Here is an 18,448-nt window from a genome sequence, read left to right as displayed (position 1 = left end):
ACATTGTTGTGCTGGTGGCATTACTGTGATTTTGTTTGTGGGCTTTTGGATAGATACCCAACAGTGGGGCTGCTAGGTCATAGGGGAGTTCTATATTGAGCCTTGTGAGGAATCTCCATACTGCTTGCCAGAGTGGCTGAACCAGTTTACATTCCCACCAACAATGAAGTAGGGTTACCTTTTGGCCACATCCCCTCCAACAATTGTCATTATTAGTTTTCTTGATATATGACATTCTTGCTGGGGTGAGATGGAATCTCAATGTTGTTTTGATTTGCATTTCCTTTATGGCCAGTGATGTAGAGCATTTTTTCATATGTCTCTTGGCCATTCTCATTTCCTCATCAGAGAAGTTTCTTTGTAGGTCTTTAGCCCACTTGATGAGGGGGCTAATGGTTCTTTGCGGTTTTGTTTTGGAAGAAGGTAATTTTTTTAGTTCTGCATATATTTTAGAGATGAGGCCTTTGTCTGTTGAATGTCCAGTAAAGATCTTCTTCCAGTCTGTGGGCTTTCTGTTTCTCTTGAGAGGTATGTCCTTTGCCGTGCAGAAGCTCTGCAGTTTGATGCAGTCCCATTTGTCCAACCTTTCTTTGATTTGTAGCCTTTCGCTGTCTTTGTTAAGGAAGTTCTGTCCTGTGCCAAGGAGCCCAAGTGTTTCTCCTACTCCTTCCTTTAGTGTTTTCAGGGTGCCTGTTTTGATTTCAAGGTCTTTAATCCATTTGGAATTGATTTTGGTGGAGGGTGATATATAAGGATCTAGTTTTAGTTTGTTGCATGTGTTGAGCCAGTTTTGCCAGCACCACTTGTTAAACAGGCGATCTTTCTTCCATACTATTGTTTTAGCTCCTTTATCAAAGATTAAGTAGGCGTAGTTCTGTGGGTTCAATTCTGGGTCTTCAATTCTGTTCCATTGGTCTTCAGGCCTGATCCGGTGCCAATACCAAGCTGTTTTTATTACTATAGCTTTATAATACAGCTTGAAGTTGGGTATTGTAATTCCTCCAGCACTGTTCTTTCTGCTTAGGAGTGTTTTTGCTATTCTAGGTCTTTTATTGTTCCATATGAATTTCTGGATTGCTTCCTCTATTTCATTAAAGAATGGTGTTGGGATATTAATGGGTATTGCATTGAATTTGTAGATAGCCTTTGGCAATATTGCCATTTTGATTATATTAATCCTCCCAATCCAGGAGCATGGGAGGTTTTTCCATTTTCTTAGTTCTGACTTAATTTCATTTTTCAAGCTTTTAAAGTTCTCATCAAAGAGGTCTTTCACTTCTTTGGTTAAGGTTATTCCTAGTTATTTTATGTTTTTGGGGGCTATTGCAATAGAGTTGCTTTCCTGCTTTCAGCCTCGGTCTTCGGGTTGTTAGCATAGAGAAAGGCCATTGATTTTTGAGGGTATATTTTATATCCTGCAACTTTGCCAAAGTTTTGGATCAGCTCTAGTAGCTTGGGGGCAGAGTCTATGGGATTCTTTAGGTATAGGATCATGTCATCTGTGAAGAGAGAAAGTTTAACTTCATCTTTTCCTGTTTGGATCCCCTTTATATTCTCTTCTTGCCTAATTGCTCTGGCTAGGAATTCTAGTACTATGTTGAAGAGCAGGGGAGAGAGTGGACATCCCTGCCTTGTTCCTGATTTTAAAGGGAATGGCTTTAGTTTTTCACCATTTAGAGTTATTCTTGCTGTTGGTTTGTCATAAACAGCCTTGATTATATTCAAGAATGTTCCCTGGAATCCCAGTTTTTCCAGGGCTTTTAGCATAAATGGGAGCTGGATTTTATCGAACGCTTTTTCCGCATCCAGTGATAAAACCATATGGTTCTTTACCTTGCTCCGGTTGATGTGGTGGATTACATTAATTGACTTGCGTATATTAAACCAGCTTTGCATCCCTGGGATGAATACAGTTTGATCATGGTGTATGATTTTTTTGATGACCTGTTGAAGTCGATTGGCCAGAATTTTGTTGAGAATTTTTGCATCTATGTTCATCAGGGAGATCGGTCTGTAGTCCTCTTTCCATGATGAGTCTCTGCCTGGTTTTGGGATGAGGGTTATACTGGCTTCATAAAATGAGTCTGGTAGTGAACGTTCTCTTTCAATTTCATTGAAGAGTTTGAGAAATATTGGAGTGAGTTCTGTTTAGAAGGCCTTGTAGAATTCTGCGGTGAATTCGTCTGGACCTGGGCTTTTCTTGGATGGGAGATCATTTATTGCTGTTTCTATTTCAATACTGGATATGGGTCTGTTTAGAAGGTTTAAATCTTCATGGTTGAGTTTGGGGGTATCAATTTTTTCTAGGAAATCATCCATTTCTTCGAAGTTCTCGAATTATTTGGCATAAAGGTTTGCAAAATAGTCCCTTATTATTTTCTGAATTTCGGTTATTTCTGTGGTGATGTTACCTGTTTCATATCTTATCTTGTTTATTTGAGTGTGCTGCCTTCGTTTTTTGGTCAGGTTTGCCAGGGGTCTGTCTATCTTGTTGATTTTTTCAGAGAACCAACTCTTTGTTTTGTTGATTTTTCGATGGTTTTTTTTCTGTCTCTAATTGATTTAATTCTGATTTGATTTTAATTATTTGCTTCAGTCTATTGACTTGGAGTTTGGCTTGTTGTTCTCTCTCAAGGAAATTAAGGTGCTTCCTTAAATTATTGAGTTGCTGTTTCTCCAGTTTGTTGATGTATACACTCAGAGATATAAATTTTCCTCTGAGTACTGCCTTTGCTGTGTCCCAAAGGAGCTCGTACTTTGTGTCCTCAACTTGGTTGAATGCCATAAACATTAGAATTTCCATTTTAATTTCTTCAATGACCCTCTGATGGTTCAGCAGTGTGTTGTTTAGTCTCCATGAATTGTAGCATTTTCTGTGGTGGCTGTTTGAATTGAGCTCTAATTTTATTCCATTGTAGTCTGAGAGAAGGCAGGGAATGGTTTTGATACTTCTGAATCTGTACAGATTTTCTTTGTGCCCTAAGATGTGATCTATTTTGGAGAATTTTCTATGTGCTGCTGCAAATAATGTGTATTCTGTCATTGCTGGGTGGAATATTCTGTAGATGTCAGTTAAGTCTAGTTGGTCTATGCAATTGTTTAGTTCTGTGGTTTCTTTGTTCAGTTTTTGGTTTTTTGATCTGTCCAGAGGTGATAGTGGAGAGTTAAAGTCCCCAACTATCAATGTGTTTGGGTCTATGAGTGTTTTTAGAGTCAGTAGTGTTTGTTTGATGAAGTTGGGTGCTCCTGCATTTGGTGTGTAGATATTTAGGATGGTTATATCTTCCTGTAGGATAGATCCTTTTACTAGTATGTAGTAACCTTCTTTGTCTCTTCTTACCTCTTTTAATTTGAAGTCAATTTTGTCTGATACTAGGATTGCAACTCCAGCCTGCTTATGGGGGCCATTTGCTTGATAGATTTGATTCCAACCTTTCACTTTTAGAAGATGTTTACTTTTGCTGGATAGATGTGACTCTTGGAGGTAGCAGAAAGATGGATCTTGATTTTTGATCCAACTTATGAGCTTATGTCATTTGATTGGAGAATTAAGTCCATTAATGTTGAGAGTTAGGATTGCGAGATGATCGTTTGTTCCTTTCATTATCACTATCTTTTGTAAGGCTGTGTCTTCCCATTTCTTGATCTGATGTTTACTAATTAGGGTTCATTTCTCTGTCTATATTGGGATCTTGATTATTATTCTTATATAGTACATCTTTGCAGATTTTCTGTATTGTTTCAGTTTTTCCTTACTGTGGAAGACTTTTATTTGACCTTCGGCTATGAATGAGAGTCTGGCTGGGTACAGAATTCCTGGTTGGTAGTTATTTTTATTTAGTGTTTGGTATACTTCATTCCAGGCTCTCCTTGCTTTCATGGTCTCTGCTGAGAAGTCTGGGGTAATTCTGATTGCTTTTCCTTTATATGTGATTGTTTTCTTTGCCCTAACAGCTTTGAGTATTTTTTTCCTTGCACTCTACTGATCCTGTTTTGATCACAATGTATCTGTGGGACGTCCTATTCTGGTCTGGTCGGTTTGTGGTTCTAAATGCTTCTTGTATCTGTATAGGCCTTTCCTTCTGGATATTTAGGAAGTTCTCAGCTAATATTTTGTTAAATAGTTTGCCTATCCCATTAATCTCTTTCTCCAAGTTTTCCTCTATACCTATTATCCTTAAATTGGGCTTCCTGATCGTGTCTTGAATCTCCTGTAGCAATCTGTTTTGTTGATTGGACTGGATTTGTATTGATTTTTGATCTTTCTCCATAGAATCTAAGGAATCTTCAGCTCCTGAAATTCGATCCTCTGCTTCAGTTAGTTGGGACTGTAGGCTAGCTACTTGATTTTGAATTTCTTTTCCTTCTGACTGGTCTTTCTTGATGATATCCATGTCATTTCTTAGGTGTTGTTTGGACTTCTTTACTTCATTAACTTCATTACTTTGGTTTTGAGTGTTGTCTCTCAAATCTTTAAGCTGGGTAGCTATCTTTTCATTTGACTCTTCAAGTTCATTTATCTTTCTATTTGTGGATGCCATGAAATTCTCCATTAATTTTTGCTTTGCCTCCTCACTCTCTAGAATAATTGACTGAAGAGATTCAAACTTTTTATTTATCATGTTTATCAGTAGACTTTGTAGAGCATTTTGGGGGTTCTCTTCTATGTCTTTCATTGACTGCTCTGCTTCCTGCTTGTTTTGAGTGGGGGATAAGACTTCATTGTTTGCCATCTTTCTTGTGTTCCTCTGCCCATTTGAATTGGGGATGCCAGTTTACCAGCACGCTTCCTCGGCAATTTCAGGTCTTCTGCGCTGAGCAGCCTTCTGGAGTATTTCTCCCTGGTCTCTGCTGTGTGCTTTAGCTGCTTGGAGTGCGGGTTGCTGTGCTGGGTGCTGTGCCGGCGCCGGCACTGGCGTGGCGGTGGGATATTGCCCAGAGCTTGAATCTGTGTTTTCAGACGAGCAAAGTCGATTTTTCCTTCCTGGCCAGAATCCCTGTACTGTTACAACTTACTCTGGTTGTCTTTCTAGTAGTAAAATTTTCTATGGGGTGAGAAAACTGCAATGTCAGAGAGAGCTCAGCTAGTGCACTGCAGCTCCTCTGCTGTCTTCCTCCCTTCCCCCCATCTTGCTACTTTTAAAGGAAGGGTTGATACTTTATCAACATTGAATAATAAAAGGTGAGCATTCTTCTTCTATGACTTCCATACTTTCTCTACATGTTTACGCAGAATTCAAATAGTGTGTACTAGCCATGCCATTTGGCATATCAATGTTTGGTCTGTGACACAATTGAAACTATGGGAGTTCTGTTTGTCATTAACTTTTGAGATTTTTTTTGCATAAACTATTAGTTCTTTCTCATGCACTTTATTTTTCTTCAAAAAGTTCTTGGACCATGTGCTCCACTAAATTCTTGTACCTATTTCAAATCAGTGGACATTACAATAAAATATAGAAATATTTCTCTGGCCATCAGTAGATGAATTGGTCAAGAAGATGTGGTAAATATACACAATGGGGTTCTATGCCTCCATCCAAAATAATGACATTGCCCTATTTGTAAGGAAATAGAAAGACTTGCAAAAAATATTAAGCAAAGCAAGATAGGTCCAAAGAAAAGTAGGTTACAAGTTTTCTTTCATTTGTTTTTTTGTTTTTTTTGTTTTTTGTTTTGTTTTTTTTTTTGGCCAGTCCTGGGCCTTGGACTCAGGGCCTGAGAACTGTCCCTGGCTTCTTCCCGCTCAAGGCTAGCACTCTGCCACTTGAGCCACAGCGCCGCTTCTGGCCGTTTTCTGTATATGTGGTGCTGGGGAATCGAACCTACGGCCTCGTGTATATGAGGCAGGCACTCTTGCCACTAGGCTATATCCCCAGCCCGTTTTCTTTCATTTGTAATAACTGAGATATGTCTAGGATATTCTTCACAGGGGATCACAGTACCTCAATGACTAAGGACATACATCCATATATAATGATGTGTAGTAAAACAAACTCCAAGAATTGGAAACAAGAGGTTCATATCATGTCCTGTATGGAGCTATTTCTATTTTTTTCTTGTTCTACTTTTCTGTACCCTTTGTCTTGTATATAAGTTTATCTGACCCATCGAATGGAAAGGGAATCACAGAAATATCAGGAAAAAGGATGAACTAATGCAACAATGATACTCACTAGACACTTTGGTAGAAATGAACTATACAACTTGGTGGAATGGAAGTAGGAAAGGGGTAACAGCGTTTAAAAAGAAATGTACCTATTACTTTACTTATGTAATGTAATCCCCATTCATCACCTTTACAAGAAAGATAAAAGTTGTTTCTCCATCACTCAGAAAATTATTCCTCTATGATGAAAGATTTATATCATGATCAATTTACATAGTGATTTACACACTTACTGTATGCTTTGACCTCTACTATTTTGCCACCAACCGTTGTCAGCTGCCTAACAGAGGTTCCTCATCTCTGATACTGTCACTCTCAGTTTTAGATATCATAAACTATAAAGTAGTATGACCTAAGAAACTCATATTTCATATTTAATAGCTTAGCTGGGATTTAAACAAATCCTTCTTTATTCTTAGCTACTCTGACATATCCATTATGATTTTTTTCTTGTATCTGCTTCAATTTATATTGCAAACAAAATATTTTAGACTATGTTTAAATTTGCAAAATCTCACATTTTTTTTCAAGGCTGTTAATGAAACCTACAGCTTAAGTGACACACAGTTTTTCATGTTGTGTATATTTAAGTAATTTGGGTCTAAGATTCTAAGTTAGGATCGCTTTGTGGATCAGAATAATAATACTGGAGTATAAAAGTTTTCCCAAATAAAACATAAAGATTGTTCATTGTCCTCATAAAATCTCCTAAAAACTCAGTGGACAAATAAAAATAAAATAGTAACAAAGTAAAACATAAACCTACACAACTACAAAAGTAGAATATCTCTTAAAGTACAAGACACAACAGCTGGTCATTGCCAGAAAATAGGCTACAAGAATACAAACCATGCTTCCAAGGAGTAAACAACCCAATTAATGAATGGACAAATGAGCAAAATAAAGATTTCTTAGAAGAAGTAAGAATGGCCAATACACATGTAAAGAAAAGTTCAACACCTCTGGCTAGAGGGAAAATTCAAATCAAAACAAGAATGGGATTCTATCTCACCTCAGTAAGATTGGCCACCATAAAGAACAAGAACAATGACAGATTCTGGTGGGGTTGTGGGAACTCTAATACACTATTGGTCAGAATGTGTACTAGAGCAACCAGCATTCTGGAAGTTGGTGTGGAGATCCCCAACAAAACTAAACATAGAACTACCCTATGAATTAGTACCACCACTCCTGGGTATTATTCAGATAATTAGAAGTAAGAGATACTAAAGACACTTTTACAACCATGTTCACTGTGACACTATTCACAACAGCAAATTTATAGAAAATGCTCAGATGCTGTACAATGTATGAGTGGATCAAGAAAATGTGCACACACACATACACACACGTATGTATATAAATATGGACAGTGAGATTTTACTCAAATAACAGAAAAAATCATTCCATTCAAAGGGAAATGGACAGACTTCAAAAAATATGTTAAGTGAACTAACTCAGGCTCAGAGAAACAAACAGCATACAGTATATTTTCTCTCATGTGAGGAAGTTAGATCTAAATTATAAACATATATGCAAATATATACAGAATTATATGCATACATACACAAACACATTGACTAAGGATTGGTACACTGAACGGAGGATTCCAGTGGTGTAAATCCTCCAAACAACTAACGAACAGTTGAGCAAAATGAATGCCAAGAAGCTGAAACTTGTTTAGTTTGGGTCAGGGGAGGATAAGGATAGAGGGAAAATAATACACATACATTCATCTCTCTGTCTTTTTCTCTGTCTCTGTCTCTGTCTCTGTCTCTCTCTCTCTCTCTCTCTATATATATATATGGATATATATTTTTATATATATATATATATATATATATATATATATATATAAATACAGAATACATACCACACTTGATAAGAGAAATTTATGTGGAGTTTTATTATTTGAGATATGTGCTTTCCTCTACAGTATAGTGCGGTGTTAACAATGTAGAGGAACTTTTAATTGAATGGACTTTTTCTTGAGACCATTATGTATGATTGCTCCATACCAGGTGGCCTTTGTCTTCAACAACACTCATTTGAACTAGTCACATCAAGCGTGACTCCTGATGATCTGCAGATCTGTTTCATTTACAATGTGGTGCCAAGGGGAAGGGCCCAGTGCCAGCAAAACATGGCACACATTTTTCAATCAATACATAATTCCTAGTGCTTTTTAAAGCATTTTCTTTATAAAATCTGCTTTTACTGAGATGTCAATAATTCTACCATTTAGTGCAAAATGGAGTCTGTCAGATGGGCAGATCTCAAGAAAAATGTTTTAAAACACCTGTTTCACCCCACATTCATTAGGGATAAGTTGTTTTTAATGTCACCTAGGGAACAGCTAGATTGTTTGAGAAATATTAGTGAAATCTATGTCTATATTGCTTACCACATGCTGACAACACTAAAACATATCTGAATAAAGGCAAAAATGAAATATAAAACAGAAGTTAACTTTACTCTTTAGTGAAAAATTCAAGTATTAATCAGATAAGATTTGTGATAAAAATAACAAGAACTCACACCTCTAATCCTAGGTGTTGAGGAGGCTGAGATTTCAAGATCATGGTTCAAAGACAGCCTAGGCAGAAAAGTCTATGAGACTCTTATCTCCATTCTTTTAACCAGCAAAATGCTGAAGTGGAGGTGTGGCTCAAGTGGTATAGCACTAGCTTTGAGAGGAAAAGTTAAAGCACAGCACACTGGCCCTGAGTTCAATCCTCAGTAATGGTATATAACAAACAACAAACAAATCTAATTGGAAAGGCCCAAACAAAACAAATAATAATCTAAAATTAAAAAAAAAAAACTAAAATAAAAATTTTCTTCTTTTCCAAATACTGTCTCTTGAACCCAAGGCTTCACACTTTTTAGGTAAGTACTCTAGGATTTGGACATACTTTGGGCATTTTTTTTTCCTTAGTTGACTTTCCAAAAGTCCTTACATGTTTGTCTGATCCAGACCACAATCCTCCTACCAGTTCCTATTGTCTAAGGAGACATACAGGCTTGTGCCACTATGCCTGTACAGTTGGGATGAGGTCTCCCTCACAGAGATTATAACCATGTGCCACCCAGACCTGAATTTGTATGTCTTAGTTACTGTTTACAAAATCATAAATCACTCATTATCTAATCTTATCTTAATCTTATTATGGGGACACTATCATAATTTCAAATCATGGAACTTGAACTATATGTTTTCTCCATTAATGTATAATAAATCACTTAGCTATTTTTAAGTAAACATGCTTTATTAATAGACTGCAAAGTAGAAACATTGTTTGCCTTGAAAACTATGATAGGGTGTGGCTGGGGGTATGGCCTAGTGGCAAGAGTGCTTGCCTTGTATACATGAAGACCTGGGTTCAATTCCCCAGCACCACATATACAGAAAACTGCCAGAAGTGGTGCTGTGTCTCAGGTGGCAGAGTGCTGGCCTTGAGCGGGAAGAAGCCAGGGACGGTGCTCAGGCCCTGAGTCCAAGGCCCAGGACTGGCCAAAAAAAAAAAAAAAAAAAAAAAAAAGAAAACTATGATAGGGTCGATGCAAGAAAACATTAATGGCTATTTATTGTCCGAGTTTTCAAAAATCTGCTGATATGTTCTCATATCTCCTGGTATATCCCCAGTTGTAGTTTTCAAAAGGTTTTAGCGAAAAAAATATGTATATATGATTTATGGTGAGCAACCTTAATTATACCCTTAATAAAACAGGACAAATGTGCTATGATAATAAATTATTGGCATAGCTATTAATAGGTTTATCATATACACCTGGCATTTATTTACAAGGCAAAAACCTGTCTCCCATTTACTAACTGAATTTTTATCACATATTTCATCTGTGATAAACAGCTAACAGATTTTCTTTTTATCACTTAAGCCAGCTTTTATTTTTATCAGCAATCTTTAAAATTTTACCTGCTGATACAGTGTTTCTCAACTGCAAGCCATTTCAACTCAACTTTGATATCTTTTATTCAAGATTTCTTATCTAGCATTCTATGGGGTTTGCTAACTGCTTGACTCGTGTTAGGGCAATTCGTAACTTAAATAAAAATACATGTTAGAACACATTTCTGTGTGACAACAATTTGTTAATGATCCCTGTTTGCAGATGCCAGAAACAGAATTACAATGGGCATTTGTGGATGATGGTGGACTTGCCAAATAGTCTGTGTAGGAGTTGCTTTTCACCCACCAGATTCCTGAACCTTCTAAGCTTCAGAACTTCTCTAATTTGGGTTAGATTTTACTTTTAGTCATGTTCTAGATCAAAATGAATATGATAACTCTATTTTCAAAATCTGTCTGGCTTGCATTGTAATCAGGATACCACCCATGTGACCTATCATATAAGAAACATGCCAACATATTTTACCACTTTGATTTCAGGTATATTTCTTAGTTGTCAGCACTGGTATTGTTGGACTTAAAGTCTTTGAAATTGTTTATTAATACTCATACTTGTAAAAAAGTCCCACACTTAAATAAACATCAGGTATCTGAAGTTTCTCAGGAAAATAATGTATTTGTATACACTGGACAAATGCGAAATATTTGGGATATCTTGCAGGAATTTTACTTAGCAAAATCATTTTGCCTCTTGAAGTGATAGACTTAAACTTTATTTTGGTGCATATGTGGTGAACATTTGTGGACATATGATGTGATACATCAGTTATTTTGTGAACATAGGTATGGTAGAGAGGACAGTCTGATTAGTCTTCTCTCTCTGTCATCATAGAGTCATCCTGACTACAGTGAGTCCATGGCATTGCAGTGCATAAATTACGAAGCACAATGTGAACTGACCAGGTGGTAGACATTACTTCCATCCACTATGATGAGTGGAAGCAGGTCCAATGAAACAATGTGGTGTCAGTATTACATTGCAATGTCATCTTAGAACCCTTTTTTTTCCCCTGCAGTAGAGGATGTTTGTTTATTTTTCAAGAAGCAAAATTTGGAGAGAGAAGATGGGGAGAAGAAGGGAAAGAGAACGATGGTGAGAGGGGCAAAAGGAAAGAAGAGAGCCTAAGGAAAAGAGGAAGAGGGAGATGGAGGAGGGAGAGAGGGAAGGAGAGAGTGGGAGGTATCTTCAAATCTTCAGCTCCCCTCTTGTCTCTCTGTCTGTCTCTCTCTCTTTCACACACACATTTTTAGCACATACAGAAACTAATCCTTACCCTTGTCTATGATATACATACACCTAAACCATATAGAAATCCATTAGTACCAATATCCATTCCTTGATAATCATACTATGATGTTCGTTCTGTCATTCTCTTTCTTTCTTCATTTCTTTTTTCTTTCTCCTTCCTTCCTTCTTTCCTTCTTTTTTTCCTTCCTTCCTTCCTTCCTTCCTTCCTTCCTTCCTTCCTTCCTTCCTTCCTTCTTTCCTTCCTTCTTTCCATCCTGTCTCTCTCACATGATTATATTTATTCAATGAAAAAAATAAAGATTGCTTGTCCTAGAATTTCCAGTTTGGACACAAGTATTGGGTAAAGTTCTTCAGAGCAGTTAAGAGCTTAACTGCTTAACTGGGTTGTCTCCACAGTTGTTTAGTTCTAGTTTCAAAGCCCTTAATTATTAATTCTTAGAGACTATATCTAAGCTAATAGTAATACACAAATTCCTCTTATAATTAGCCAGTTAAGTGCAATTATGGAAAGGGAGTTTTTAATCATATCCCATTTCTGCAATGATCATTTTCCTAGACATTTTATTATAAATCGTATAACCATTTTACCATCAGAAGAGGACAACATTCCAAAAGGAACTGTGAGAAATACTAGCACACAGATAGATTGTGGTGCTGAATGTTGTGAATGCTTAGAAACATGTACTGACATAAAATATCAGCTTTTTAACAATTGGCATTAAAGGGGAGACATGTTAAATTCTCCCTAATGACACTATTTACATTGGTTTAAATAAATTCTAACTTATTGCACTCCCTATTGTATTCATACCCCAACCCCCCCCCCCCACACACACACAGTGCTATTGTGGCAAGCAGTTCTTATACATGTTGACCTTAAAAACCATATCATCACTGATAAATTAGCTTGAATGGCACTCAAGGGCTTGCATAGTCTATTTTAAGCCTTTATTTATAACCTCAATTCCCATGATACTTTAAAATTTAGCCTAGTATGCTTCCCAATTAGAAAGTCCCTTTATTGTTTTAAATGGTGTCTCAGCCTATGAGACTCCCAGTCACCTCACTGAGCAACCCATTGGTGCTTTCAGAGTATCATGCTTCCTTTTTGCAAAGTAACTCATTACCCAAAACACATGTCTGTTTAAGGAGGTCAGTTGCTGCCTTGTTGCAAGCTAACTACAAGCTACTTTGCATCTAATTGTAATGGTAAAAAAAAAATAAAACACAGTAGAGAGTAGTACTTGTAGTTGAGAAATGGCATGATATATGTCATGCTCTGAATGTTGGTTTCTCCAAAAATGTCCTATTAGTTTAATAGTTAACAGGAGAGTATAGAGATTATTTAGAGATATTGAGAAGTGGTTAAGTCATGGAAGAAAGGACTTTACCAAGCCACTGAAGACAGCATATCACCAGTTTGAAGAAAGAGAAACTCAGGCCACCATTGACAGGGAAGATACCTTAAGCAACAGACACCTAATCTGTCTGTGTTTGACTCTGGCCTTCCAGTCACTAAAACTGAGAAGTAAATTAATACAATTTAGAAATCATCTGTTCTAAGGTATTATATTATGTCAGACAAAATGGTCCAGGACAATGAAAAAACAAACAAAATAAAACAAAACAAAAAAGACAGAAAACATTAAACTGGATTCCCATTTTTGTTTTTCCATGTTGTCTATAATGGTATACTTATTTTCATTTTGTAGATTTCTGATGCTTACATTGATTTAACAATCACTCTCTCTCTCACAGAAGTTCTCTGAGAAATTACACAAAAATTCATGTGTGACTGAAAAAATGAAGATAAAACAAAATATATCATACTGCTTCAAAACAGAAAATTAATACAATGATAACGATATAACCAGTGGTTTTCATGCTTTATTTGATGTGTATCAATGCATTGTAATGAAAGAAGAGCCAGCACAATATTTCTCTGCACTCTATTTCCTGTCCCTACATCTCACAGGAGTAAACTAAGTTTAAGAAGCTAGGCAACAAACCAGGCACAGTGGTTTTTGCCTGTCTTTCTAGATCATTGGAATGCAGAGAACAGCTGAGCTGGTGTTGCCTATATTCCTTGATTCCAAGCAGCAGAGATCAGAATACTTGTAGTTCCTGACCAGGCAAGATGAAGTGGGTTGGAGATCCCATTGTAACAAACTGAATGAACATAGTGATACCTTACTGTGATTCCCAGCTAAGTGGGAGGCATATTTAGAACTTTCATGGCCTAAAGCCAGACAGGGCATAGAACAAAGACCCTATTTGAAAAATACACAAAAAAGGCTGAGATCATGACTCAAGTTGTAGAGTTTTTCACTAATAAGAACAAAGCCCTGAATAAAAACTCCAGAACCACCTAAGAAAAAGAGACAGAAAAACAAAGGGAGTAGAACACCTCAAAACCTTAAAACAACAGATTGAACTGAGCTTCATATATAGCATTCTTTTTTTTCCTAATTGAAAGAATAGCTGTATTTATTGTGTACACTGTACTATTTTGAAGTATATGGGTATGTAATCTATTTTACAAATCTATCTGCTCTAAGTCCAGAACAGAATGGAATATCTCCTCCTTATCAAGGAACTAACAGATTTATTTATTCACAGAGATGTAACATCGTAGTGCAAAATTCTAAACATTGTAAAACACAACAATTGATATGATTTAGACAAGTGTTAGGTCTAATTAGCTGGAATTCTATACTAAATCCATTGTTTTCCATCTCAGTCTATTAGTTCTCAGAGGAGAAACTCTGTTCTCAAGGTATCATTGAGTTTAGGCAATCAGTTATCTACTACCAACATAGTTCTGAGGATACACAAGGGTCAAAATTCATACACCTGACTTAGAAGAAATTATGTTGTCTTTAACATGTTAATGGAAAACATTTTGGTTTGAAACACACTATTCTGAAACAGAACAATCCTCAAAGTTATTTTCTTCTAGTCAAATATAGATAGGAATCTCAGGGCACAAAGAAAGAAAGTGAATTATCTACAATTAAGAAAATATAGTGGTGAAGCTGTCATTGCCCTTTAATTCCACAAAGTCTGTGGAGGGAGTTTTGACTTCTGGCCTTTAGAATGTTAAACTTTGTTAAAGAGTTTAAATTGTAGTATGCTCACAATGGAGAGCATGTGTAGGTCAGATGGGATCATGAAAGTGAATTGCAAGACAATGACACCAAAGAATATTGAGCCACTTGTTTATTTATTTAAATTTTATTGTAAAGGTGATTTACCAAGGGTTTACCATTGCATAAGTCAGCTAATGAGTATATTTTTCTGAACAGTGTTACCCCATCCCTCATTTTTTTGTCCAATTTGGCACTTGAAAACAAAGCCTTGTTAATTAATTTGAAATAAAAACAAATATAGACATTAATACAATATGCTAGAATAATAGAATAGAAGATACTTCCTTCAATCATACCTATGGAAGAATGACTTTATTAAGTATTTGATCCATGTTTTGAACACATTAACATTAAAACAACAGAAAATTACTGATACCGTTTTTGTGTGTGTGTGTGTGTGTGTGTGTGTGTGTGTGTGTGTGTGTGTGTGTGTGTGTGTGTGTGCTGATTCTGGTGTTTGAATTCCAGTCCTGAGTACTGTTCCTGAGCTTTCTTTTTTGCTCAAGGGTAGCACTCTACTACATGAATAATAGCTTCACATTTGACTTTTTGGTAGTTAATCAGAGATAAGATTCTCCCACCTGAACTGGCTTTGAAACACAATCCTTGGATCTTAGCCTTCTAAGTAGCCAAGATTACAGCTAGAATTACACCAGTGCCCAGTAACTGATATAATTTTAAACACTTAATTAGATGTATTTTTGTACATGTTGCATTAAGCTCTAGAAATGACATAAATTATGTCACCATTTCTATGGTCCCAATAGTTCTGTGAGGTTATGAAATAACCTATTACCCAGGTGATCATGCCAGCTAATAGATGCAAGTCATCAGTAATTACTCCTGAACATTTACCTTGATGACTAGTACTGGTGGAGAAATGTGAGGTTCAAAGCTAGTTTTTTATATATGCTTGCTAAGTATTGCTCAGTTGTATTGTATTTTTTTCATGTTTTTATACCCAGAACCTGCTCTTACTAGTCATGGTTCCAGTTCTCCTCTGTAACTGATAGGACATTTAAATGGCCTGCTCCTATTACTTGGTAAACATTTTTATTCTCATGTCCCTGATTTTCAATCCATATAATAGAGCAGATCTGAGGAAAGTATGAGTATATGATTAATGTTGCATAGCTTTTGCTCTATTTTGAATATTTCAACATATACAAAGCAAAAGAAAAAGGTTTGCCTTTCTGTCTTAAGTGCTAGGGATATAAATAATGAAATACTTACACAGGCTGAGAAACAACAACTCTAATGACTTCTCACCTCACTTCTGCTGCAAGGCATGAAGCCAGAGTCCAACTTGAATTAGAACTCTTCACAGTAAATATATCTCACCTCACTATCCATGTCCTGTCTTCAGTCCTCCAGTGGTTGGTCCCCAGCACTTGTTAAGCTTGCATACCCCATTGAGAATATTTCTGAGATAATTTTGATCAACAAACTGGAGAACACTCATACAACCATGAGTCACTATAAAATTGATCAAAAATGAATGCTGCCCTGGTAGTGTTAGCCCAGAAGAGAATGTTTAAGCACATTATATCTTCCAACACTGCCTTTTTCCCCCTTCTACTAAATTAGAGGAACAATTATGGTAGCTCCAGTCACTTTAATAGCTACTCAAGGTCTCAGAAATACAATAAATTTTGTATGGGTGGATTCCTCAGCTGCTCAATGAATTATTTAATTTAATTAGTTGTTAATTAATGTGTTTTGATGCCTTTTATGTTAGTGGCACTGCTTAAAGTAGTCAAGGTGTGTGTGTGTGTGTGTGTGTGTGTGTGTGTGTTATTCCCCATAATTCTGCTGAGTGTTACAGACAATAAGACAAGGCATACAGCAGTGTTCACAAGACAATGTGGAAACAAACTCTACAACTTACGGAAGGGAGGGCTGGGGGAGGGAAAATGGTAGAAAAATGAGGGAAAGAGTAACAAGTTTGACAAGAATTGTACTCACTACATTACATATGTAACTGTACATCAACTTGACACTATGATTAAACTTAAGAAAACATAAAAAAAAGGCATAAACATTTCGATGAGAACAGCTCGGTTTTGGTGCTAGGTCATCTTTTCAGAATGTTCTGAATTGAGGCACTAAGATGATCTTTGATTCTCCTGCCATCAATGATCTGATTTTAGTGGAAAAGAAATTGCTCTAGGGTAGGAGTACATCTGGGATAAGAAATTTATTCTGTTTGGACTAATTATAAATTTATTTAGCTATCAGCACTATTTAAAGATACTTTAATAAGACTAGAGCTGTGTTAGAGCTCAGCCATGCCCTTCAGCCTCTAATATGTTCCCTAACCTATAGGCCTTAGCTATGATAAAGCAACAAACAAACATGTGAGTGCATAAACTACTGAATGAAGGGATGGTCGGAGTATACTTCTTTAATTTCTCTTCTGGAGACAAATAGTTAATTGGTCTTTCTGAAATAGTGCAATTGTCTGTGTGTTCAGATTCCTGTGTTCTATTTGCAAAAGAAATCATAACCTGAACTGTCATTGATAGATTGTCCGTGTTCACTCAATGAATATAAACACAAAGTCATTCCAGTGAAGCAGGAAGTGTTAGGCTTTTATTGCAGACAAATCTGACCACTTAAGACAATGAAGAAATGGCTTATCTCAATCTAATACCATAAGCAGTGTAACTCTGAAGACAATTATGAAATTAGACTGTGATAAACAAGAACAGTAGATGACAAAGGGAATGATCAGGTAGCTGTTTGTATGTTCTGAGACACCTTGAAAATTCCATGTAACTAATTATCATAACCATACAAGAAAATAAAGCCAATAGTTGAAAATGACATAGCTGAGGCTTCATGACATACTGGGCTTCATGACTGAATGTAGTATGTCTAAGTCAAAAGCCACTGACTTTGTATGTAGAAGTAATTAATCTTGTATATTACAGATATATTGTACAGTTTGTAATATGCATAATTAATACTGTTATAAATTGGCATAGTTAATGCTATGTTATAAATTGACGTAATTAATAGTACATATATTGTATATAATATAAAGATCACTTATTTATTGATTAACTCAATACCATTCATTAACATGCAAATACATATAATATCAAGTTTCACCTGTTTATTATTGAAAAATCAGAATTGTATTATTTAATGTTAATATCAGTTTTGTAGTTTGCTCTAATATATCATCTTTTTTATGATTTGGCTCTTTATTGATTTTCTGGTACACAAAGCACAAAATGTTGTTCCTTATTTTGCACATGAGAAGTTTCATGCTTAGACATATACTTTATTTTTATTTTTTGTTTTTTCAGTTTATAGGCTGTTGTATTATTTTTCAACTAACTGAAATGATGAAATTTCTGCCCTCTTGGTTACCAAAATTGATGCCCTTTTGAATATATTAGAAAATTAATGTGGATTTTCAAAAATTCAAATGAAGAACATACCATTAATGGGGCAAATGTGGTAACTGATTTCTTTTGTGAGTCTTCCTCTCCCAAATTTCAGAAAAGGGAAATTTGAGCCCTCAAGGGTTACCTTGTTTATATGGTAGAAATCTCCTTCTTCATGGTGAAGCTGACTTAACTCAGGCTTGTCTGAATTCAAAGCCTTCACCATGTTCTTTTACACCAGACTAAACCAGGTGATGGGTATTCACAGCTGCAGGAACCACAAAGTATTGTCCTGAGATCTAAATTCTGGGCAGGCTGCTCAGTCTCATACTTGACATTTATTTTGCTCATCTTGTCTCAGAGCATTCCCTGGTAACATTCTTGTCTTTCAGTGATCTCCTCTTCTATTTGAGGCAGTTTTATACCTTAAAGCTTAACTGTGCCTGTGTATAATATTAATATGCAGAGTGTTTTCCTCTCCCTAAAACTGCCTCTTTATTCCAATTATACAAGTGGCTGAGGGTTACCATTTGAATTGTTTGTCCTATTAAATG

Source organism: Perognathus longimembris, chromosome 10 (genome assembly GCF_023159225.1).
Source record: "Perognathus longimembris pacificus isolate PPM17 chromosome 10, ASM2315922v1, whole genome shotgun sequence".
In the NCBI taxonomy this organism is placed as follows: Eukaryota; Metazoa; Chordata; class Mammalia; order Rodentia; family Heteromyidae; genus Perognathus; species Perognathus longimembris.
Note: the sequence above shows the minus strand (reverse complement) of the source record.